Below are 23,877 nucleotides of genomic sequence, written 5' to 3'. Positions count from 1 at the left end.
CTGGTTTGTACTGGGAGGGGTCTGGGGTTACTGGTTTGTACTGGGAGGGGGTTTGGGGTTACTGGTTTGTACTGGGAGGGGTTTGGGGTTACTGGTTTGTACTGGTTTTGGGGTTTGGGGTTACTGGTTTGTACTGGTTTTGGGTCTGGGGTTACTGGTTTGTACTGGTTTGGGGTTTGGGGTTACTGGTTTTGTACTGGGAGAGCTTTGGGGTTACTGGTTTGTACTGGGAGGGCTTTGGGGTTACTGGTTTGTACTGGTTTGGGGTTTGGGGTTACTGGTTTGTACTGGGAGGGGGTTTGGGGTTACTGGTTTGTACTGGTTTGGGGTTTGGGGTTACTGGTTTGTACTGGGAGGGGGTTTGGGGTTACTGGTTTGTACTGGGAGGGGGTCTGGGGTTACTGGTTTGTACTGGGAGAGCTTTGGGGTTACTGGTTTGTACTGGTTTTGGGTCTGGGGTTACTGGTTTGTACTGGAGGGGTCTGGGTTACTGGTTTGTACTGGGAGGGGGTTTGGGGTTACTGGTTTGTACTGGGGGGGTTTGGGGTTACTGGTTTGTACTGGTTTGGGGTTTGGGGTTACTGGTTTGTACTGGGAGGGGGTTTGGGGTTACTGGTTTGTACTGGGAGGGGCTCTGGGGTTACTGGTTTGTACTGGGAGGGGGTTTGGGGTTACTGGTTTGTACTGGTTTGGGGTTTGGGGTTACTGGTTTGTACTGGTTTGTACTGGTTTGGGGTTTGGGGTTACTGGTTTGTACTGGGAGGGGTTTGGGGTTACTGGTTTGTACTGGGAGGGCTTTGGGGTTACTGGTTTGTACTGGTTTGGGGTTACTGGTTTGTACTGGTTTGGGGTTTGGGGTTACTGGTTTGTACTGGGTGGGGTTTGGGGTTACTGGTTTGTACTGGGAGAGCTTTGGGGTTACTGGTTTGTACTGGTTTGGGGTTTGGGGTTACTGGTTTGTACTGGGAGGGGTTTGGGGTTACTGGTTTGTACTGGTTTGGGGTTTGGGGTTACTGGTTTGTACTGGGAGGGGGTTGGGGTTACTGGTTGGGGTTACTGGTTTGTACTGGGATGGGGTCTGGGGTTACTGGTTTGTACTGGGAGGGGTTTGGGGTTACTGGTTTGTACTGGGATGGCCATTTCCAGCCCCACACCCATATATGGGCAAAGGGGGCGTGGTCTGACTCTGGCCCAACCCCCTCAGACGCTGCAGGGCCGCCCCCTGGTGGGCGTGGCCGAGGAGCACTTCCGGGAGCAGGTGCTGGGAATCCTGGGAAGTGGGCGGGGCCTAGAGGCCTTCCAGTACAAACCAGTACAAACCAGTAACCCCAAACCCCAAACCAGTACAAACCAGTAACCCCAGACCCCAAACCAGTACAAACCAGTAACCCCAGAGCCCCTCCCAGTACAAGCCAGTAACCCCAAACCAGTACAAACCAGTAACCCCAAAGTCGGTCCCAGTTTGATCCCAATCCCTCCCAGTCCCTTCCAGTCTCTCCCAGTTTATCCCAGTCCCTCCCAGTATGGCCAAAACCCTTTCCAGTTTAAACCAGTAACATCCCAGTCCCTCCCAGTTTGATCCCAGTCCCTCCCAGTTCATCCCAGTAACCCCAAATCCCCTCCCACTCACTCCCAGTTTGTCCCAGTCCCTCCCAGTTTGATCCCAGTCCCTCCCAGTTTGTCCCAGTATAAACCAGCATGGCCCAAATCCCCTCCCAGTTTATCCCATTTCCCTCCCAGTCCCTCCCAGTCCCTCCCAGTATAAACCAGTAACCCCAAATCCACTCCCAGTCCATCCCAGTCCCTCCCAGTTTATCCCAGTCCCTCCCAGTTCATTCCAGCGATCTCCCAGTATTAACCAGTAAGGCCCAGTCTCCCCTTTGTTCCCTTCCAGTGCCTCCCAGTATAAACCAGTAACCCCAAACCCCATCCCAGTATGAACCAGTAACCCCAAACCCCTCCCAGTACAAACCAGTAACCCCAAAGTCCGTCCCAGTTTGATCCCAGTCCTTCCCAGTTCCTCCCAGTATAAACCAGTATGGCCCAAATCCCCTCCCAGTCCATCCCAGTCTGTCCCAGTCCCTCCCAGTTTGATCCCAGTCCCTCCCAGTATAAACCAGTAACCCCAAATCCCCTCCCAGTTTGATCCCAGTCCCTCCCAGTATAAACCAGTAACCCCAAATCCCCTCCCAGTTTGATCCCAGTCCCTCCCAGTTTGATCCCAGTCCCTCTCAGTTTGATCCCAGTCCCTCCCAGTTCATTCCAGCGATCTCCCAGTATAAACCAGTACGGCCCAGTCTCCCCTTTGTTCCCTTCCAGTGCCTCCCAGTATAAACCAGTAACCCCAAACCCACTCCCAGTTTGATCCCAGTCCCTCCCAGTTTATCCCAGTCCCTCCCACTTCATTCCAGCGATCTCCCAGTATAAACCAGTAAGGCCCAGTCTCCCCTTTGTTCCCTTCCAGTCCCTCCCAGTACAAACCAGTAACCCCAAATCCCCTCCCAGTTTATCCCAGTCCCTCCCAGTTTGATCCCAGTCCCTTCCAGTTTATCCCAGTCCCTCCCAGTTTATCCCAGTCCCTCCCAGTTCATTGCAGTGATCTCCCAGTATAAACCAGTAAGGCCCAGTCTCCCCTTTGTTCCCTTCCAGTCCCTCCCAGTATAAACCAGTAACCCCAAACCCCATCCCAGTATAAACCAGTAACCCCAAACCCCATCCCAGTATGAACCAGTAACCCCAAAGTCCATCCCAGTTTGATCCCAGTCCCTCCCAGTTCCTCCCAGTATAAACCAGTAACCCCAAATCCCCTCCCAGTCCCTCCCAGTTTGATCCCATTTCCCTCCCAGTCCCTCCCAGTCCCTCCCAGTATAAACCAGTAACCCCAAATCCGCTCCCAGTTTGATCCCAGTCCCTCCCAGTCCATCCCAGTTCCCTCCCAGTTTATCCCAGTCCCTCCCAGTTTGATCCCAGTCCCTCCCAGTTTGATCCCAGTCCATCCCAGTCCCTCCCAGTTCATCCCAGTAACTCCCAGTTTGATCCCAGTCCCTCCCAGTTTATCCCAGTCCCTCCCAGTTTGATCCCAGTCCATCCCAGTCCCTCCCAGTTCATCCCAGTAACTCCCAGTTTGATCCCAGTCCCTCCCAGTTTATCCCAGTCCCTCCCAGTTTGATCGCAGTCCCTCCCAGTTTGATCCCAGTCCCTTCCAGTCCCTTCCAGTCCCTCCCAGTCCATCCCAGTCCCTCCCAGTCCCTCCCAGTTGGATCCCCTCAGGAGTACGGTGCGCGTTTCCGCCGCTCCCTCCGGAACCTTTACCTGGAATTTTTGTTCCGCCTGGAGAGCGCCCTGCCCCCCCCCCGACCTGCAGCAGGTGAGAAAAGGGGCGGGGCTTCCTCCGGGACACGCCCCTTTAACGGGATGGCCACGCCCCTTTTGCCTTATATGGGAGTGGGCGCAAGGAGTGAATGGGGATGGGGGGGAAATGAATGGGGGTTAAATTGGAGCGATTTGAGCCAAAATTTGGATTATTTCACCCAAAATTTTCATTTAATTTAGCCTAAAAATCACCCAAAATTAGGAAAAGTTAATGTAATTAATAAAATTAAATTAAATAATAATGTTAAATACAATTATTATTAATTAAATACAATAAAAATTAATGTAATTATAATAATAATTCTTATTATAAATAATAAGAAATTGCCCAAAATTAGCAAAAATCAATGAAAATTATGAAACATCAACCAGAAATCATAAAATTCAACTAAATTAAGAAAAATCAACCAGAATTAATAAGAATCAACCATAATTAATATAAATCAACCGAAATTGAGAAAAAGCAATTATAATTAATAAAAATACGCCCAAAGTCAACCAAAATTAAAAAAACAATCAGTAAAAATTTTAAAAATCAACCAAAATTAGGAAATATCAACCATAATTAATAAGAATCACCCCAAAAATCACCCAAAATTAAGAAAAATCAACCAAAATTAAGAAACAATTAACCATAATTAATAAAAATCACACAAAAATTAAGAAAAATCTACCAAAATAGAGAAACATCAAGCGAAATAAATAAAAATCACCTAAAAATAAAAAAAATTAGTAAACATGAAGCAAAACTGAGAAACGTCAACCATAAGTAATAAAAATCACCTAAATTAAGAAAAATCGACTGAAATTAAGGAAAATGACACAAAATTCAATCAAGAAAAAAAAGATAATGACACAAAATTTACCAAAATTTGCAAAAAATGAAAAAAAACCCCAAAAATTGACCAAAATTGAACTGAAATCACCCAAAATTTACCCCAAAATTTTAAAAATTAAAAAAAATTAAGAATAATCACCCTAAATTTACCCAAAATTAAGAAAATTTAACCAAACTGTACAAAAATCCACCCAAAATTAAGAAAAATCACCCAAAAATTACCCAAAATTAACAAAGGTCAGACAAAATGAACGCAAATGGCAGAAATTCACCTGAGGAAAATTCATTAAAAATTAATGAAATTGATGCAAAAATCAACAAAAATTAATGAAAATTCACCCAAAATTTCCAAAATCAGACAAAATTCCACCAAATAGGCCCCAAAACCCTAAAAATATTCAAATGTCTCCCAAATTTCCTCCAAACTTTTGCTCAAATTTCCCCTAAAATTGACCTAAATCCTCCCCTTTCACAAACCCCGCCCCCTTTTGCCTAAGGCCCGCCTCTTTCTTCTTATATGGCACAGCTGGAGCAGCTCTGTCTTAGCCACGCCCCTCCGGGCTCTAAGCCACGCCCCCTCCCGCGTTTGCAGCGTTATTTCGCCGAGGTTCGCCGCGCCCAACCAGGTAGGCGGGGCTTAAATAGGGCTTTACTAGCGATATGCAAATTAGATCATTAATTTACGTTAAACTCCGCCCACAGTGCCTTCACCGCGCCCACTTCCGGCTAAAAAGACCACGCCCCTGTAAGTAGCCACGCCCACAAGCCCACAAGAATTCCCACCAGAATTCCCGCAGAATTCCCGCAGGATTCCCACCAGAATTCCCGTAGAATTCCCAGCATTAATTCCCGCAGAATTCCCGCAGGATTCCCACCAGAATTCCCGCAGAATTCCCGCCTGGATCATAGGATTGCCAAGGAATTCCCGCCAGAATTTCCGCAGGATTCCCACAGAATTCCCAGCTGGATCGGAGGATTCCCACCTGGAGCAGAGAATTCCCACCGGAACCAGAGAATTCCCGCAGAATTAATTCCCAGCTGGATCAGAGGATTCCCACCAGAATTCCCGCAGGATTCCCAGGATTCCCTCATTCCCTGACTCATTCCCAGCTGGATCTCTGGGTCCCCGTTGGGCTCCCGGGCCCGGGGGCTCCGCGCTCGCGCTCCATGATGGAGACGCGGCTCCGACGTGAGTGACACTTCCCAAAAACTCCCAAATTCCCAACAATTCCCAAATTCCCAAAAATTCCCACATTTCCTGCCCCGGCTTTCCCTGGAAAATCGGGAATTCCCACGTTTCCGGCCTCAGTTTCCCCATGAAAATCGGGAACTCCCACGTTTCCAGCCGGGTTTTCCTGCAGGGATTGGCAAATCCCTGAATTTCCAGCTCAGTTTTCCCACAGGGATTGGAAATTCCCACATTTCCATCCCAAATTTTCCAGCAAGGATTGGGAATTCCCACATTTCCAGTCTGGTTTCCCTGTGAAAATTGGGAATTTCCACATTTCCTGCCCAATTTTCCCACATTTCCAGCCCCAGTTTTCCCACAGGAATTGGGAATTTCTGCATTTCCAGTCAGGTTTTCCCAAATTTCCAGCCCAGTTTTCCCACAGGGATTGGGAATTCCCAAATTTCCAGCCCCAAATTTTCCTGAATTTCCAGCCCAATTTTCCAACAGAAATGGGAAATTCCCAAATTTCCAGCTGCAGTTTTTCCCGTGAAAATCGGGAATTCCAGTCAGGTTTTCCCGAATTTCCAGCCCAGTTTTCCCACAGGGATTGGGAATTCCCAAATTTCCAGCCCCGGTTTTGCCGTGGGAAAATGGGGGGGGGGGAAGGGGCAAATGGGGAAAAAAGTGAAAAAAAATTCGGAAAAAAAGTGGTGGGAATGGGAGAAAAAGAGAAAAAGAGAAATAACGGGGAAAAAATGGGAGGAAAGAAGTGGAAAAAATTGGGAAGAAGTGGGGAGAAAAAATGGAAAAAAAAAGGGGGAAAATGACCAAAAGAAAGGGAAAAATGAGGGGGAAAAGGGGAAAAAAAAGAGGAGAAAAGTGGGAAAAAAAGTGGAAAAAATGAGAATAAAAGAGGGAAAAATGGGGTGGGGGGAAGTGGGAAAAGTTGGGAAAAAATGGAGGGAAAAAAGGGGAAGAATGGTAAAAAAATGGGAAAAATGGGGGGGAGAAGGGGAAAAAATGGGAAAAAATGGAAGGAAAAAAAGGAAAAATGATAAAAAATGGGAATAATGGGGGGGAGAAGGGGAAAAAATGGGGAAAAAATGGAGAGAAAAAAGGGGAAAAATGGTAAAAAATGGGAATAATGGGGGGAGAAGGGGAAAAAAAGGAAAAATGGAAGGAAAAAAAGGGAAAAATGATAAAAAATGGGAATAATGGGGGGGAGAAGGGGAAAAATGGAGGAAAAAGAAGGAAAAAAGGAAAAATGATAAAAAATGGGAATAATGGGGGGGAGAAGGGGAAAAAAATGGGAAAAAATGGAAGGAAAAAAGGGAAAAAATGATAAAAAATGGGAATAATGGGGGGGGGGAAGGGGGAAAAAAATGGAGGAAAAAGGAAAATGGAGAGGAAAGGGAAAAAATGGGGAAAAATGGAAAAAAAGGAAAATGGATAAAAAAATGGGAATAATGGGGGGGAGAAGGGGAAAAATGGGGAAAAAATGAAGGAAAAAAGGGAAAAATGATAAAAAATGGGAATAATGGGGGGGAGGAAGGGGAAAAAATGGGAAAAAATGGAGAGAAAAAAGGGAAAAATGGTAAAAAATGGGAATAATGGGGGGGAGAAGGGGAAAAATGGGAAAAAATGGAAGGAAAAAAAGGGAAAAAATGATAAAAAATGGGAATAATGGGGGGGAGAAGGGGAAAAAAATGGGAAAAAATGGAGGAAAAAAGGGGAAAAATGGAAAAAAAATGGGAATAATGGGGGGGGGAAGGGGAAAAAATGGGAAAAAATGGAAGAAAAAAAGGGGAAAAAATGATATAAAAATGGGAATAATGGGGGGGAGAAGGAAAGGGGAAAAATGGGAAAAAGGAAGAAAAAAAAGGGAAAAAATGAAAAAAATGGAATAATGGGAGGGGGGGAAGGGGAAAAAATGGGAAAAAATGGAGAGAAAAAGGGAAATGGTAAAAAAATGGAATAATGGGAGGGGAAAGGGAAAAAAATGGAAGAAAAAATAAGGAAAAAGGGAAAATGATAAAAAATGGGAATAATGGGGGGAGAAGGGGAAAAAATGGGAAAAAAGGGAAAGGAAAAAAGGGAAAAAATGATAAAAAATGGGAATAATGGGGGGAGAGGGGAAAAGGGAAAAATAGGGGAAAATGAAAAATGGGAAAATGGGGGAGAAGGGAAAAATGGAAAAAGGGGAAAAAAGGGAAAATGATAAAAATGGAATAATGGGGGGGGAAGGGAGAAAATGGGGAAAAGGGGAAAAGGAAAAAAATGGTAAAAAATGGGAATAATGGGGGGGAAGGGGAAAAATGGAAAATGAAGGGGAAGGGAAAAATGGAAAAAAAAAGGAAAAAAAAATGGTAAAAAAATGGGAATAATTGTGGGGGGAAGGAAAGGGAAAAAAATGAGTAAAAAAATGGAAAATGGGAATAATGGGGGGGAAGGGAAAATGATTGGGAAAAAATAGAGAGAAAAAAGGGAAAATGATTAAAAAATGGGAATAATGGGGGGGGGAAGAAGGAAAAAAAAAATGGGAAAAAATTGGGAAAAAAAGGAGAAAAAATGAAAAAAGGAAAAATGGTGGGGGGAGGAAAGGGAAAAAATGGAAAAAATGGTAAAAAAAATGGGAATAATGGGGGGGGGAAGGGGAAAAAAATGGAAAAAAATTGGGAGGAGAAAAAAAAGGGGAAAAAATGATAAAAAAAGGGGAATAATGGTGGGGGGGAGAAGGGGAAAAATGGGAAAAAAAAATGGAGAGAAAAAAGGGGAAAAATGATAAAAAAAATTGGAATAATGGGGGGAGAAGGGAAAAAATGGGGGAAAAAAAGGGATAAAATGGGGAGGAAAAAGGAGAAGAAAAAGGGGAAAATTCCAGAGGTGAAATGGAACATTCTGGAACCTTCCAGGGCTGGTGCAGAGTGGCAAAAAAAGGAGAAGCAAAGGGGAAAATGAAAAATGAAAAGGGGGAAATAAGGCAAAAATTAGGAAAAAATGTGGGGGGAAAAGGTGGAAAAATGGGGAGAAAATTAGGAGAAAAAAAAGGGGGGAAAAGGGAAAAAATGGGAAAAGGATTGGGGAATAAGGAGGGAAAACGTAGGGAAAAATTAGGGGGGAAAATTAGGGAAAAAAAGGGGCAAAAAAAAGAGGGAAAACAATGGGGAAAATGGAAGTAATTGGGAGAAACATGGGAAAAGTGGGGGAAGAAAGGAAAAAATAAAAAAAGGAAAAAATGTGGGGATGAAAGGGAAAAGAAAGGGAAAAAATGGATAAAAGGGACAAAATAAAAAAAATGGGAAAATTGGGAAAAAATAGGGAAAAAGGGGAGGGGAAGGGATCAAAGGAACAATTCTTTGGAAAAAAGAGAAAATGGGGGTAAAATATGGGGAGAGGAAAGGGGAAAAAGTTGGAAAAAGGGAGAAAAAGGGGCAAAAAAATGGGGGAAAATTAGGAGAAAAAAGGGGAAAAAATGGGCAAAGAATTGGAGAATGTGGAGGGAAACCATAGGGAAAAATTGGGGGAAAAAAGGGGAAAAATTAGGAAAAAAAAGGGGCAAAAAAAAGAGGGAAAACAGTGGGGAAAAATGGAAAAAAATTGGGAAAACCATGAGAAAGGTGGGGGAAGAAGCGAAAGAATAAAAAAAGGAAAAAATGTGGGGATGAAAGGGAAAAGAAAGGGGAAAAAATGGGCAAAAGGGACAAAAAAAGTAGGAAAATTGGGAAAAAATTGGAAAAAAAGGGGAAAAAGTGGGAAAAAAGAGGAAAAACGGGGAAAATAATGGGGGAAAATGGAAATAATTGAGAAAAACATGGGAAAAGCGGGGGAAGAAAGGAAAAAATAAAAAAGAAAAATATGTGGGGATAAAAGGGAAAAGAAAGGGAAAAAAATGGGTAAAAGGGACAAAAAAAAAGTAGGAAAATTGGGAAAAAAGTGGAAAAAAAATGGCAAAAAAAGTGGGAAAAATGTGGAAAAATTGGAAAAAAATGGGGAATATTGGAAAAAAAAAGGAGAGAAAGTTGGGGAGCTTTCAGGTGCTGATTTGCTGCGGTTCTGGAACGTTCCAGGGCTGGCGCTGGCGCTGCTGGAGGCGAGCGCGGAGCCTCAGCCCGAGGTGCAGCAGCAGCTGAGGGAGGCCCTGAGCGGCCTGGGAGCTGCTGATCCCGAGGAGCTGCTGCAGGTCTGCGGGGACTTCCTGAGGAACCACGACAAGGTGGGGAATTCGGGGGTTTTTGGGGATTTTTGGGGATTTTTTGGGGATTTTTTAGGAATTTTTTGGGGATTTTTTGGTAATTTCTGTGAGGGCCTGAGCGGCCTCGGAGCCGCCGAGCCCTCAGAGCTCCTGCAGTGCTGTGGGGAGAGCCTGAGGGTGCAGCACAAGGTGGGGATTTTTGGGGCTTTTTGGGGATTTTTTTTTATTTTTGGGGATTTTTTAGGAATTTTTGGGGATTTTTTGGGAATTTCTGTGAGGGCCTGAGCAGCCTCAGAGCTGCTGATCCTGAGGAGCTGCTGCAGGTCTGCGGGCAGTTCCTGAGGAACCACGACAAGGTGGGGAATTCGGGATTTTTGGGGATTTTTGGGGATTTTTTAGGAATTTTGGGGGATTTTTTGTGAATTTCTGTGAGGGCCTGAGCGGCCTCGGAGCCACCGAGCCTCAGAGCTCCTGCAGTCCTGCGGGGAGAGCCTGAGGGTGCAGCACAAGGTGGGGAATTGCGGAATTTTGGGGGGTTTTTTGATGATTTTTTGGGATTTTTTAGGATTTTTTTTGAATTTTGGGGGATTTTTTAGGAATTTTTTGGGGATTTTTTGGGAATTTCTGTGAGGGCCTGAGCGGCCTCGGAGCTGCTGATCCTGAGGAGCTGCTGCAGGTCTGCGGGGAGTTCCTGAGGAACCACGACAAGGTGGGGAATTCGGGGATTTTTGGGATTTTTGGGGATTTTTTAGGAATTTTTGGGGATTTTTTGTGAATTTCTGTGAGGGCCTGAGCGGCCTCGGAGCCACCGAGCCCTCAGAGCTCCTGCAGTCTGCGGGGAGAGCCTGAGGGTGCAGCACAAGGTGGGGAATTGCGGAATTTTGGGGGGTTTTTTGATGATTTTTTGGGATTTTTTAGGAATTTTTTTGAATTTTGGGGGATTTTTTAGGAATTTTTTGGGGATTTTTTGGGAATTTCTGTGAGGGCCTGAGCGGCCTCAGAGCTGCTGATCCTGAGGAGCTGCTGCAGGTCTGCGGGGAGTTCCTGAGAAACCATGACAAGGTGGGGAATTCATGGATTTTTTGGGATATTTTGGGGATTTTTTGGGATTTTTTAGGAATTTTTGGGGATTTTTCTGGGAATTTTTGGGAATTTCTTGTGAATTTTTGTGAGGGCCTGAGCAGCCTCAGAGCTGCTGATCCTGAGGAGCTCCTGCAGTGCTGTGGGGAGAGCCTGAGGGTGCAGCACAAGGTGGGGATTTTTGGGGCTTTTTGGGGATTTTTTTTTATTTTTGGGGATTTTTTAGGAATTTTTGGGGATTTTTTGGGAATTTCTGTGAGGGCCTGAGCGGCCTCAGAGCTGCTGATCCTGAGGAGCTGCTGCAGGTCTGCGGGGAGTTCCTGAGGAACCACGACAAGGTGGGGAATTCAGGGATTTTTGGGGATTTTTGGGGATTTTTTGGGGATTTTTCTGGGAATTTTTGGGGATTTTTTGGTAATTTCTGTGAGGGCCTGAGCGGCCTCGGAGCCGCCGAGCCCTCAGAGCTCCTGCAGTGCTGTGGGGAGAGCCTGAGGAACCACGACAAGGTGGGGAATTCGGGAATTTTTGGGGATTTTTTTGAGATTTTTCTGGGATTTTTTGGGATTTTTCTGGGAATTTTTTGGGATTTATTTGGGATTTACCGGGATTTATTGAGGGATTTATTAAGGGATTTTATGGGATTTTTATGGGGTTTATTCCGGATTATTGGGGACTTTTATGGGGTTTTATCGGGATTTATTGAGGGATTTATTGGGGTTTTTAATGGGGTTTATTGAGGGATTTATTGGGGTTTTTATTGGGGTTTTTAATGGGGTTTTATCGGGATTTATTGGGGGATTTATTGGGGTTTTTAATGGGGTTTTATCGGGATTTATTGAGGGATTTATTGGGGTTTTTAATGGGGTTTTATCGGGATTTATTGGGGTTTTTAATGGGGTTTTATGGGGATTTATTGAGGGATTTATTGGGGTTTTTAATGGGGTTTTATCGGGGTTTATTGGGGTTTTTAATGGGGTTGTATTGAGGGATTTATTGGGGGTTTTTAATGGGGTTTTTAATGGGGGTTTACCGGGATTTATTGGGGTTTTTAATGGGGTTTTATCGGGATTTACTGAGGGATTTCATGGGGTTTTTAATGGGGTTTTATCAGGATTTATTGGGGTTTTATGGGGTTTTTAATGGGTTTTATCGGGATTTACTGAGGGATTTCATGGGGTTTTTAATGGGGTTTTATCAGGATTTATTGGGGGATTTATTGGGGTTTTAATGGGGTTTTATTGGGATTTATTGGGGTTTTTAATGGGGTTTTATTGGGATTTATTGGGGGATTTATTGGGGGTTTTTAATGGGGTTTTATCGGGATTTATTGGGGGATTTATTGGGGTTTTTAATGGGGTTTTATCAGGATTTATTGAGGGATTTATTGGGGTTTTATCGGGATTTATTGGGGGATTTATTGGGGTTTTTAATGGGGTTTTATCGGGATTTATTGGGGTTTTTAATGGGGTTTTTTATGGGGTTTTATCGGGATTTATTGGGGGATTTATTGGGGGTTTTTAATGGGATTTTTATGAGATTTTTATGGGGATTGATTAGGGGATTTTATGGGGATTTTATAGGATTTATTGGGGTTTTTGTGGGAACTTCATAGGATTTATTGGGGGTTTTCAATGGGAGGTTTTTGAGGGTTTAATGGGATTTTTATGGGATTTATTGGGGATTTTTATGGCATTTTAATGGGGATTTATTTAGAGATTTTATGAGATTTTTATGGGTTTATTCGGGATTATTGCAGTGTTTTATGGGGCATTTTATGGGGTTTTTAATGGGGTTTTATCGGGATTTATTGGGGTTTTTAATGGGGTTTTATCGGGATTTATTGAGGGATTTATTGGGGTTTTTAATGGGGTTTTATCGGGATTTATTGGGGTATTTATTGGGGTTTTTAATGGGGTTTTATCGGGATTTATTGGGGGTTTTTAATGGGGTTTTATTGGGATTTATTGGGGTTTTTAATGGGGTTTTATTGGGATTTATTGAGGGATTTATTGGGGTTTTATTGGGGTTTTATCGGGATTTATTGGGGGTTTTTAATGGGGTTTTATCGGGATTTATTGAGGGATTTTTTGGGGGTTTTTAATGGGGTTTTATCGGGATTTATTGGGGTTTTTAATGGGGTTTTATCGGGATTTATTGGGGGATTTATTGGGGTTTTTAATGGGGTTTTATCGGGATTTATTGGGGGATTTTGGGGGATTTTATGGGGGTTTTTGGGGGTTTTTTATGGGGGATTTGTTGGAGATTTTGTGGGCACTTTATGGGTTTTTCATGGGGATTTTAATGAGATTTTTATGGAGTTTTTACAGGGTTTATTTGGCATTTATAAGGGGATTTTAAGGGGTTTTTAATAGGATATATTGGGGGTTTATGTGGGGTTTTTGTGGGATTTAATGGGGTATTTTATGGGATTTATTATGGGATTTATTGGGGGATTTTACAGTGATATTATGGGGATTTTATGGGAATTTTATCGAAGTTTAATGGGATTTTTCCAGGGGTTTTCTGAGATTTATGAGGGGATTTATTGGGAGATTTTCTGGGATTTTTGGGGAATTTTCTGCGGAACTTTAGTGGGGATTTTTAGGATTTTTAGAGAAATAATTTCTGCATTTCTTGAGCGTTTTCCCATCCCAAATTCTGGGGTTTTTTTTGCAGCTTCCCAGATGGAAACGCAGAAAGTTTCCATCCTCTCTGCCCTCAAAGTTCCTCTGCAGGACGGGAGCCCCAAGGCATCCCCAATTCCAGGAATTCCGTGGAAAATTCCAGAAATTCCATGGAAAATTCCAGAATTCCCAAAAATCCCAGGTGCCATTGCCCTCCCTTGGCCCTAGGGGGCGCTAAAGGGATTTAATTTCATTTTTCCCATTTTTCCCATTTTTTCCCATTTCCCTCCATTTCCCCAGAACTCTGATTTTTTTCTCCTTTTTTCACCATTTTCTCAATTTCCCCCCAAATTTCCCAGTTTTTCACAATTTTCCCAGTTTTCCACCATTTTTTCACAGTTTCTCCCCCATAATTCCCATTTTTCCCCATTTTCCTCCATTTCTCCCCCATATTTCCCTCCATTTTTTCCTCATTTTTCACCATTTTCCCCTCCAAAATCCCCATTTTTTCACCATTTTTCCCCATTTTTTCACCATTTTTCCCCATTTCCCCCACTTCTCCCCATAATTCCCATTTTTCCCATTTTTCCCCATTTTTCCCATTTCCCGCTGCTGCTGGAGCCCAAGGCGGGGCTGTTCCCGCAGCCCTTCCCGCCTTCATCATCCTCATCATCATCACCCTCACCCTCACCCTCATCATCATCATCATCCTCATCCCCGTTCCCGGCCGTGCTGCGGCAGAAGGGGCCCTTCCCCGTGCCCGGCCCTCCTCACCCTCCTCATCCTCATCCTCCTCATCCTCCTCATCCTCACCCTCCCCCGGCGGCTCCCGGGGCGGGGGGGGCGCGCGGAACCTTCCAGAACAGCCCCGGAGCCGCCCTGGGCGTGGCCAGGCCGGGGCTGGGCCGGCCCCCGAGCGCCCCCAACCAGCTCCGGCTGCAGCTGCAGCAGCGCCTGCAGGGACAGCAGCAGGTAACGGGGGAAATGCACAAAAATAGGCACAAAAATAGGCACAAAAATACCCAAAATATCCCCCAAAAATACCCCTAAAAATCCCCAAAATATCCCTCAAAATATCATTAAAAATACCCAAAATATCCCCCAAAATATCCCCTAAAATCTCCCCCAAAAATCCCCAAAATATCCCTAAATTATCCCCCAAAATATCCCCCAAAAATATCCCTAAAAATCCCCAAAATATCCCCAAAATATCCCCCAAAATATCCCTAAAAATCCCCCAAATATCCCCCAAAATATCGCTACAAATACCCAAAATATCCCCCAAAAATAGCCCTAAAAATACCTAAAATATCCCTCAAAAATAGCCCTAAAAATCCCCAAAATATCCCCCAAAATATCCCTAAAAATCCCCCAAATATCCCCCAAAATATCGCTACAAATACCCAAAATATCCCCCAAAAATAGCCCTAAAAATACCTAAAATATCCCTCAAAAATAGCCCTAAAAATCCCCAAAATATCCCTAAAATATCCCCCAAAAATACCCTAAATATCCCCCCAAAATAGCCCTAAAAATACCCAAAGTATCCCCCAAAAATAGCCCTAAAAATACCCCAAAATATCCCTCAAAATATCCCTAAAAATACCCCAAAATTTGCCCTAAAATATCCCTAAAAATACCCCAAAATATCCCCAAAATAGCCCTAAAAATACCAAAATATCCCTCAAAAATAGCCCTAAAAATACCCCAAAATATCCCTAAAAATCCCCAAAAATACCCAAATATCCCCAAAATAGCCCTAAAAATACCCAAAATATCCCTCAAAAAACCACCCAAAAATACCCAAAATATCCCCCAAATTATCCCAAAATATCCCAAAATATCCCCAAAATAGCCCTAAAATACCCCAAATATCCCTCAATATCCTAAAAATACCCAAAATATCCCAAAATATCCCTAAAATCCCCAAATATCCTAAAATATCACTCCCAAAATATCCCTCAAAATATACCCCAATATATCCCCTAAAAACAAAATATCCCAAAATATCCTTCAAAATTACCAAAATATCCCCCAAAAATCCCCTCCAAAACCCCCAAAACTCCCTAAAATAATCCCCAAGAATTATCCTAATAAAATCCCCCCCAATATATCCCCAAAAAAAACTAAAAAAACCTTCAAAGAATTAACAAAAATATCCCCAAAAATCCTAAAGCCCCCAAAAATCATAAAAATCCCCAAGGAATTTAAAAAATCCCCCCAAAAAACATTTAAAAAACCCCTAGTAAAACTAAAAGAATTAGAAAAAATTCCCTCAAAAAAAACCCCCAAAAATCCCCTAAAAATCCCCAAAAAAATCCTAAAATTAAAATCTCCCCAAAAAACACAAAAACCCCCAAAAATCCTAAAAAATAAAAATTCCCCAAAATGCCCCAAAAATCCAAAAACATATCCCCAAAAATAACCAAAATATCTCTAAATAATTCCCAAAAACTCCCAAAATATCCCAAATTCGCAAAATATCCCCAAAATCCAAATATCTCCAAACTCCCCAAAAATACCAAAAAACTCCATAAAAATACTGCAATAAACTCCAAAAATAAATTAAATCCAAGAATTGAAAACCCCCCAAAAAAACCCAATAAAAACTCCATTTAAACCCCCCCAAAACCCAAAAAAACCCATAAAAACCCCATAAAACCCCCATTAACACCCGATAAAAACCCCATTTAAAACCCCCAAAAACCCAAAAAAACCCATTAAAACCCCGATAAAAACCCATTAAAACCCCATAAAACCCCCATTAAAAACCCCATTAAAACCCCATAAAAACCCAGAAAACCCCAAATAAAGCCATTTAAAACCCCATTAAAAACCCCACGAAAACCCCATTTAAAACCCCCAAAAAAACCATAAAAACCCCATGAAAATCCCATTAAAAATTCCATAAAAAACCCATAAAAATTCCATAAAAACCCCATTAAAAGCCCCATAGAATCCCTTAAGAACCCCATTAAAAACCCTATGAAAATCCCATAAGAACCCAAATAAAGCCACTTAAAACCCGTGAAAAAAAATATAAAAACCCATAAACCCCATAAAAATCCCATTAAAAACCCCATTTAAAACCCCCAAAAACCCAAAAAATACCCATTAAAAACCCCATTACAAACCCGATAAAACCCCATAAGAACCCCATTAAAACCCCATTGATAACCCCATAAAAAGCCCATAGAAACCCCATGAAACCCCCATTAAAAACCCCATGGAAACCCCATGAAACCCCCATAAAACCCCATTGAAAACCCCATAGAAATCCCATTAAAAACCCATTTAAAACCCAAAAAATACCCATTAAAAACCCCATTACAAACCCGATAAAACCCCAATAAAACCCCCATAGAACCCCATTGAAAACCCAAAAAACCCCATTAAAAAGCCCATTTAAACCCCATTAAAAAGCCCATTAAAAACCCCATGAAAACCCCATAAAACCCCATTGAAAACCCATTTAAAACCCCCAAAAACCCCATTACAAACCCGATAAAACCCCAATAAAACCCCCATAGAACCCCATTGAAAACCCCATTAAAAACCCCATTTGTGCCGTTGCAGTTGCTGCAGCAGAACCGCCAGGCGGCGCTGCTGGGGCACTTCGGGGCGCCCGTGGGGCTCTCGCTGCGCGCCGGGATCCCGCAGCAGCAGCAGCAGCAGCCGCAGGTAACAACGGGGAAATTTGGGGGATTTATGGGGTTTTTGTGGGGTTTATGTGGGACTTTGGGGTTGGTTAGGGGTGTTTGGGGTTTGAGGTTCAGGAATTGGAGTTTGAGGTTTTTGGGGTTTTGGGTTTATGGTTGGGGCTCTCGCTGTGCGCCGGGATCCCGCAGCAGCAGCAGCAGCCGCAGGTAACCCCACATGGGGAAATTTGGGGGATTTATGGGGTTTGTTTGGGGTTTTTGTGGGGTTTTGGGGTTGGTTTGGGGTGTTTGGGGTTTGAGGTTCAGGATTTGGGGGTTTGGGGTTTGTGGTTTTTGGGGTTTGGGATGGGGCTCTCGCTGCGCGCCGGGATCCCGCAGCAGCAGCAGCCACAGGTAACCCCAAATGGGGAAATTTGGGGTTTTTGTGGGGTTTTGGGGTTGGTTAGGGGTGTTTGGGGTTTGGGGTTCAGGAATTGGAGTTTGAGGTTTTTGGGGTTTTGGGTTTATGGTTTGGGATCTCCCTCCGTGCCGGGATCCTGCAGCAGCAGCAGCCGCAGGTAACAACGGGGGATTTATGGGGTTTTTATGGGGTTTTTAAATGGGGTTTTTATGGGGTTTTTTAATGGGGTTTTTATGGGGTTGGTTTGGGGTTTTTGGGATGTTTAGGGTTTGAGGTTTGGGGTTTGGGATGAGTTTGGAATTCGGAGTTGGGAATTTGAGATGGGTTTGGGGTTGGGGCTCTCGCTGCGCGCCGGGATCCCGCAGCAGCAGCAGGTGACAATGGGGAAATTTGGGGTTTTTATGGGGTTTTTAAATGGGGTTTTTATGGGGTTTTTGGGTTGGTTTGGGGTGTTTGGGGTTTGAGGTTCAGGATTTGGGGTTTGTGGTTTTTGGGGTTTGGGATGGGGCTCTGGCTGCGCGCCGGGATCCCACAGCAACAGGAGGTAACACGGTTTGGGGTCTTTTGGGGGTTTTTATGGGGTTTTTATGGGGTTTTGGGGTTGTTTGGGGTGCTTGGATTTAGGAATTGAGATTTGGGGTGCTTGGGGTTTGGGATTTTTAGGGTTTGGGATGGGTTTGGGCTCTCCTTGTGTGCTGGGATCCCGCAGCAGCAGCCTCAGGTAACACGGAGGGATTTGGGGTTTTTAATAGGGTTTTTAAAAATGACATTTTTATGGGGTTTTGGAGTGTTTGGGGTTTGGGGTGAGAATGTCCAGGAGGATTGGGGTGCAGCAGCAGCAGCAGCAGCAGGAACGTGGGGTTCAGGGGTTTGGGAGTTTTTTCAGGATTTTTTTGGATTCTTTGCGCTTTTGGTGGGTGTTCAGGGGGAATTTTTTGGGATTCTTTGGGGTTTCTATGGAATTTTGGGGCTATCTTGGGGGGTTTCAGAGAATTTTTTAAAAAAATTCTTTGGGGTGTTTTATGGAGTTTTTTGGAGGTTCTGGTATTTCTGGATTTTTTTGGGGATATCTCACCCCTGACCCCAATTCCATCCCACAGCCCCCCCAGGGCTGATTCCTGGTTGGAATTTCGGGATTTTTTTGGGGATACCTCACCTCTCACCCCAATTCCATCCCACCGCCCCCCCAGGGCTGATTCCTGGCTGGAATTTTGGGATTTTTTTGGGGATACCTCACCCCTGACCCCAATTCCATCCCACAGCACTCCTGGCTGGAATTTCGGGATTTTTTTGGGGATACCTCACCTCTCACCCCAATTCCGTCCCACAGGCGCCCCTGAACGCGCAGATGCTGGCAGAGCTCTGGGCTGGTTCCTGGTTGGAATTCTGGGATAATTTTTGGGGATACCTCACCTGTGACCCCAATCCCATCCCACAGCCCCCCCAGGGCTGGTTCCTGGTTGGAATTTCGGGATATTTTTGGGGGGATACCTCACCTGTGACCCCAATTGTGCCCCACAGGCGCCCCTGAATGCGCAGATGCTGGCAGAGCTCTGGGCTGATTCCTGGTTGGAATTTTGGGATATTTTTGGGGGGATACCTCATGTCTCACCCCAATCGTGCCCCACAGGCGCCCCTGAACGCGCAGATGCTGGCGCAGCGGCAGCGGGAGCTCTACAGTCAGCAGCACCGGCAGCGGCAGCTGATGCAGCAGCGCGCGCTCCTCATGCGCCAGCAGCAGCAGCAGCAGCAGCAGAATTTCGGCAATTCTCCCCTGGGGACCCCCATGGGGACCCCGATGGGAACCCCAATGGGAACCCCAATGGGAACCCCAATGGGAACCCCGATGGGGACGCCAATGGGGACGCCCCGGCAGCAGCCGCAGCAGCCGCAGCAGCAGCCGCAGTTCCCGTTCCCCACGGCCGGGTTCGGTACGAGCGGCCCCACGTTCCGGGGTCCCGAGGGGGCGCTGGGGGCGCGCGGGGGCCTCGGGGGCCGCGCCGTGATGGGAGCGGCACCGGCGGCGGCGGCACCGGCGGCGGCACCGGCAGCGCCCTACGGAGCCGGGATGGGCCCGGCCGGGATGCAGCAGAACCTCTTCCAGTACCCGGGGACAGGTACGGGGGAATTTGGGGCGTTTGTGGGGGGTTTGGGGGCAGTTTGGGAGGTTTGGGGTATCTGGGGTGTTTGGGGGATTTGGGGTGTTTGGGACATTCAGAGTGTTCGGGGTATTCAGGGTGTTTGGGGTATTTAGGGCATTTTGGGGTATTTGGAGTATTTGGGATTGTTTGTGTGCTTGGGATGTTTGGGACATTTGGGGGATTCAGGGGGTCTAGGGTATTTGAGATGTTTGGGATATTCAGGGTATTGGGGTATTCAGGATATTCGGGTGTTTGGGATGGTTGGGATATTCGGGGAATTTGGGGTATTTGGGGTGTTTGGGAACCTCTTCCAGTACCCAGGGGCAGGTATGGGGGGTTTGGGGTGTGTGTGGGGTTTGGGGGATTTGGGTTATTCAGGACATTTGGGGTACTGGGGGTGTTTGCGGTACTTCAGGGTTTTGGGGTGTTTGGGGTGTCTGGGACATTCGGGGGGTTTGGGATATTTGGGGTGTGTGGGGTATTTGGGGTGTTTGAGATATTTGGGAATCTGTTCCAGTACCCAGGGACAGGTATGGGGGGTTTGGGGTGTGCGGGGGATTTGGGGGGTTTGGGGTGTCTGGGGGATTCAGGGTGTTCAGAGGATTTGGGGTGTTTGGGGGATTTGGGGTGTTTGGGGGATTCAAGACACTCAGGATCCATCCCCAGGGGTTTTTATGGGATTTGGGGATGGACATTTGGGAAGGGAGACCCCAATTCCCAGGGAATTCCCAAAATTCCTTCCAGAGAGGAGCCGGGATGGGGATGGATCCAATGCCAGGCTGGGAATGGAGGGAATTCCCTGGGAGAATGGGACTGGGGGAAGGAATTCCCAGAGAGAGAATCCCTGGGAACATCCAAGAAAACCTTGGAGCACCCTGGGGATGAAAATTCCACCTCCCTTCCCACCCAAGCCAAGAGCTCCAAATCCTCGGTGGGGATCCCCGGCACGGGGATGTGGGAATGTGGGAGATTCGGGAACGTGGGACGGGGTTCCCGGTGGGGTGACGGCGCCGCCGGCATTCCCAGGGCTGGGCCAGCAGCCGGAGCCATCGGGATTCGCGCCGGCGGCGGCGCTGAGCCCCGGCAGCCCCCTGGTGTCGCCACAGCTGCCGCCGGCGCCGCCCGCGCCCGGCTACCAATCGCCGGAGCTGAAACCCTGGCAGGCCGGGAACGTCGGGAATAACGGGTGAGGGAGCGGCGCCGGGACGGCTGCGGGAGGGAGGGATCGGCCTGAGGGATCAGCCGTTGGGAACGTCCAATGGGATTGTCCATTGGAATGTCCATTGGGATCACCCTGTGGGATTGGCTGTTGGGAACATCCATTGGGATTGTCTGTTGGAATCGTCCATTGGAGTCACTCATTGGGATTGTCCATGGGAATTGTCCATTGGGAACATCCATTGGGATTGTCTGTTGGGATTGTCCATTGGAGTCGCTCATTGGGATTGTCCATGGGAATTGTCCATTGGAATTGTCCATTGGGATCACCCTGTGGGATTGGCTGTTGGGAACATCCATTGGGATTGTCTGTTGGAATCGTCCATTGGAGTCACTCATTGGGATTGTCCATGGGAATTGTCCATGGGGATTGTCCATTGGGATTGTCCATGGGGATTGTCCATTGGGATTGTCCATTGGAGTCACTCATTGGGATTGTCCATTGGGATTGTCCATGGGAATTGTCCATTGGAGTCACTCATTGGAATTGTCCATTGGGATTGTCCATTGGGATTGTCCATTGGAGTCACTCATTGGGATTGTCCTTTGGGATTGCCCTTTGGAATCATCCATTGGGATAATTATTCATTGGGATTCTCTGTTGGGATTGTCCATGGGCATTGTCCAGTGGAATCATCCGTTGGGATTGTCCATTGGAATGTCCATTGGGATTGTCCTTCGGAGGCATTCATTGGGATTGGCCATTGGGATTGTGCATGGGCATTGTCCATTGGAGTCATCCACTGGGATTGTTGGTTGGCATTTTCCAATGGAATCATCCATTGGAATTGTGCTCTAGAAATATCTATTGGAATCATTGTTTGGAATTATCCATTGGAATTATCCATCGAGAGTCACTCATTGGGATTCTCCATTGGGATTATCCATGGGAGTTGTCCATTGGGATTGTCCTTTGGAATCATCCATTGGGATATTCCATGGGAGTTGTCCATTGGGATCACCCTTTGGGATTGCCTGTTGGGATTGTCCAATGGATTCACCCATTGGGATTGCCCATTGGGATCGTCCATTGGAATGTCCTGTTCATGGCAATTGTCCATTGGAATCACTCATTGGGATATTCCTTTGGAATTGTCCATTGGAGCTGTCCACTGGAATAATCCACTGGAATTATCCATTGGGATTGTCCATTGAGATTGTTCTCTGGACCTATCCACTGGAATCATTCTTTGAAATGACTCACTGGGATTGTCCACTCGCATTATCCTTTGGAATTGTCCTTTGGGATTGTCCATTGGGAAGATCCATTGGAATTGTCGATCGGGATTGTCCATTTGAGCCACCCATTGGAATTATCTTATGGGATTGGCCATTGTAATCATCCATTGGAATGTCCATTGGGATTTCCTTTGGAGTCATTCATTGGGACTGTCCATTGGAATTGTCCTCTGGAACTACCCACTGAAATCATTCCTTGAAATTACCCATTGGGATTGTCCATAGGGATTGTCCTTTGGGAACATCCCTTGGGATTGTCCAGTGGAATTATCGATTGGATTAACACATCGGGATTGTCTGTTGGGAACATCCATTGGGAATATCTGTTGGGGGTGTCCATCGGAATCGTCCATTGGGATTGTCCATTGGGATTGTCCATTGGAGTAATTTATTGGGATTGTCCATGGGATTCACCCAATGTAATTATCCATTGGGATTGTCCTCTGAAATTATCCATTGGAGTAATTCTTTGAAATTATCCATTGGGATTGGCCATTGGAGTCATTCATTGGGATTGTCTGTTGGGATTGTCCATTGGGAATGTCCATTGAGATTATCTATTGGAATCGTCCCTGGCAATTGTCCTTCGGAATTGTCCTTTGGGATTGTCTGTTGGAATTATCCATTGGAGTCACTCATTGGGATTGTCCATTGAGACTGGCCATGCGAACGTCCATTGGAATCATCCCTTGGGATTGTCCTCTGGAATTACCCATTGGAATAATTCTTTGAATTTACTCATTGGAATTTTCCATTGGAATTTTCCGATGGAATCATCCGTTGGAATTGTCCTCTGGAATTAATTCTATTGGAATCATTCTTTCAAATTATCCGTTGGGATTGCCCACTGGGATTTTCCATGGGAATCATCCATTGGGATTGTCCTTTGGGATTGTCCATTGGAGTCACTCATTGGGATTGTCCATTGGAATTGTCCAGTGGAATCGTCCTTTGGAATTGCCCGTTGGAATCGTCCATTGGCATTGCCCATTGGAATTATTCTTAGAAATTATCCATTGGGATTATCCATTAGGATTGTCCATTGGGATTGTCCTTTGGAATCATCACTGGAGTCACTCATTGGGATTGTCCATTGGGATTGTCCCTTGGGATTTTCTATGGGAATTATCCTTTGGAATTACCCATGGGAATTATTCATTTCAATTATCCATTGGATTCATCCATTGCAATTATCCTTTGGTATTTGCCATTGGAATTGTCCATGAGAGTCACCCTTTGGAATATTCCATTGGAATAATCTATTGGAATAATTATTTGGATTAATCCATTGGGATTGTCCATGAAATCGCCCACTGCAGTTACCCGTTGGGATTATCCATTAGGATCATGCATTGGGATTATCCATTGGATTTAGCCATCAAAATCATCCTTTGGAATTATCCATTGTTTTTTTCCATTCAAATTATTCATTGGAATAATCCTTTGGAATTATCCATTGGAGCCACCCATTGGAATCATCCTTTGGGATCGTCCATTGGGACTGTCCATGGGAATTATCCATTGGAGTCTCCAATTGGGATTATCCATGGGATTCATCTATTGGAATTATCCTTTGGTATTTGCCATTGGAATTGTCCATGGGAATTATCCATTGGGATTTTCCATGGGAACTATCCCGGTTTTCCAGCGTTTTCGGCCCGGCGGGCGCGGCGGCGGCGCCGGCGGCAGCGCAGGGGATGTACAACAACATGAGCATCACTGTCTCCATGGCCGGCTCCGGCACCGGCATTCCCGGCTCCGGCACCGGCATTCCCGGCTCCGGCGGCATTCCCGGCTCTGGAGGAATTCCCGGCTCCGGAGGAATTCCCGGCTCCGGAGGAATTCCCGGCTCCGGTGGAATTCCCGGTTCCGGCGGCGTTCCCGGCGGTTCCGGCGGCGTTCCCAGCATGGGCGCCATGGGCGGCGGCCTTGCCATGAATCCC

At 45.6% G+C, this 23,877-nt stretch overlaps 1 long non-coding RNA gene across 1 annotated transcript; it reads left to right on the top strand.

Moving 5' to 3' along the window:
* The first annotated feature begins 1,646 nt into the window (after positions 1 to 1,646).
* Positions 1,647 to 4,956, top strand: LOC135441834 (uncharacterized). Its single transcript, XR_010438569.1, has 3 exons — positions 1,647 to 3,367; positions 4,737 to 4,836; positions 4,913 to 4,956. It is a non-coding gene; the product is annotated as an uncharacterized LOC135441834 (long non-coding RNA).
* The last annotated feature ends 18,921 nt before the right edge of the window (positions 4,957 to 23,877 follow it).

This window comes from Zonotrichia leucophrys, unplaced genomic scaffold, assembly GCF_028769735.1.
Source record: "Zonotrichia leucophrys gambelii isolate GWCS_2022_RI unplaced genomic scaffold, RI_Zleu_2.0 Scaffold_575_32122, whole genome shotgun sequence".
NCBI lineage: Eukaryota > Metazoa > Chordata > Aves > Passeriformes > Passerellidae > Zonotrichia > Zonotrichia leucophrys.
This window is presented reverse-complemented; position numbering and strand designations above follow the sequence as displayed.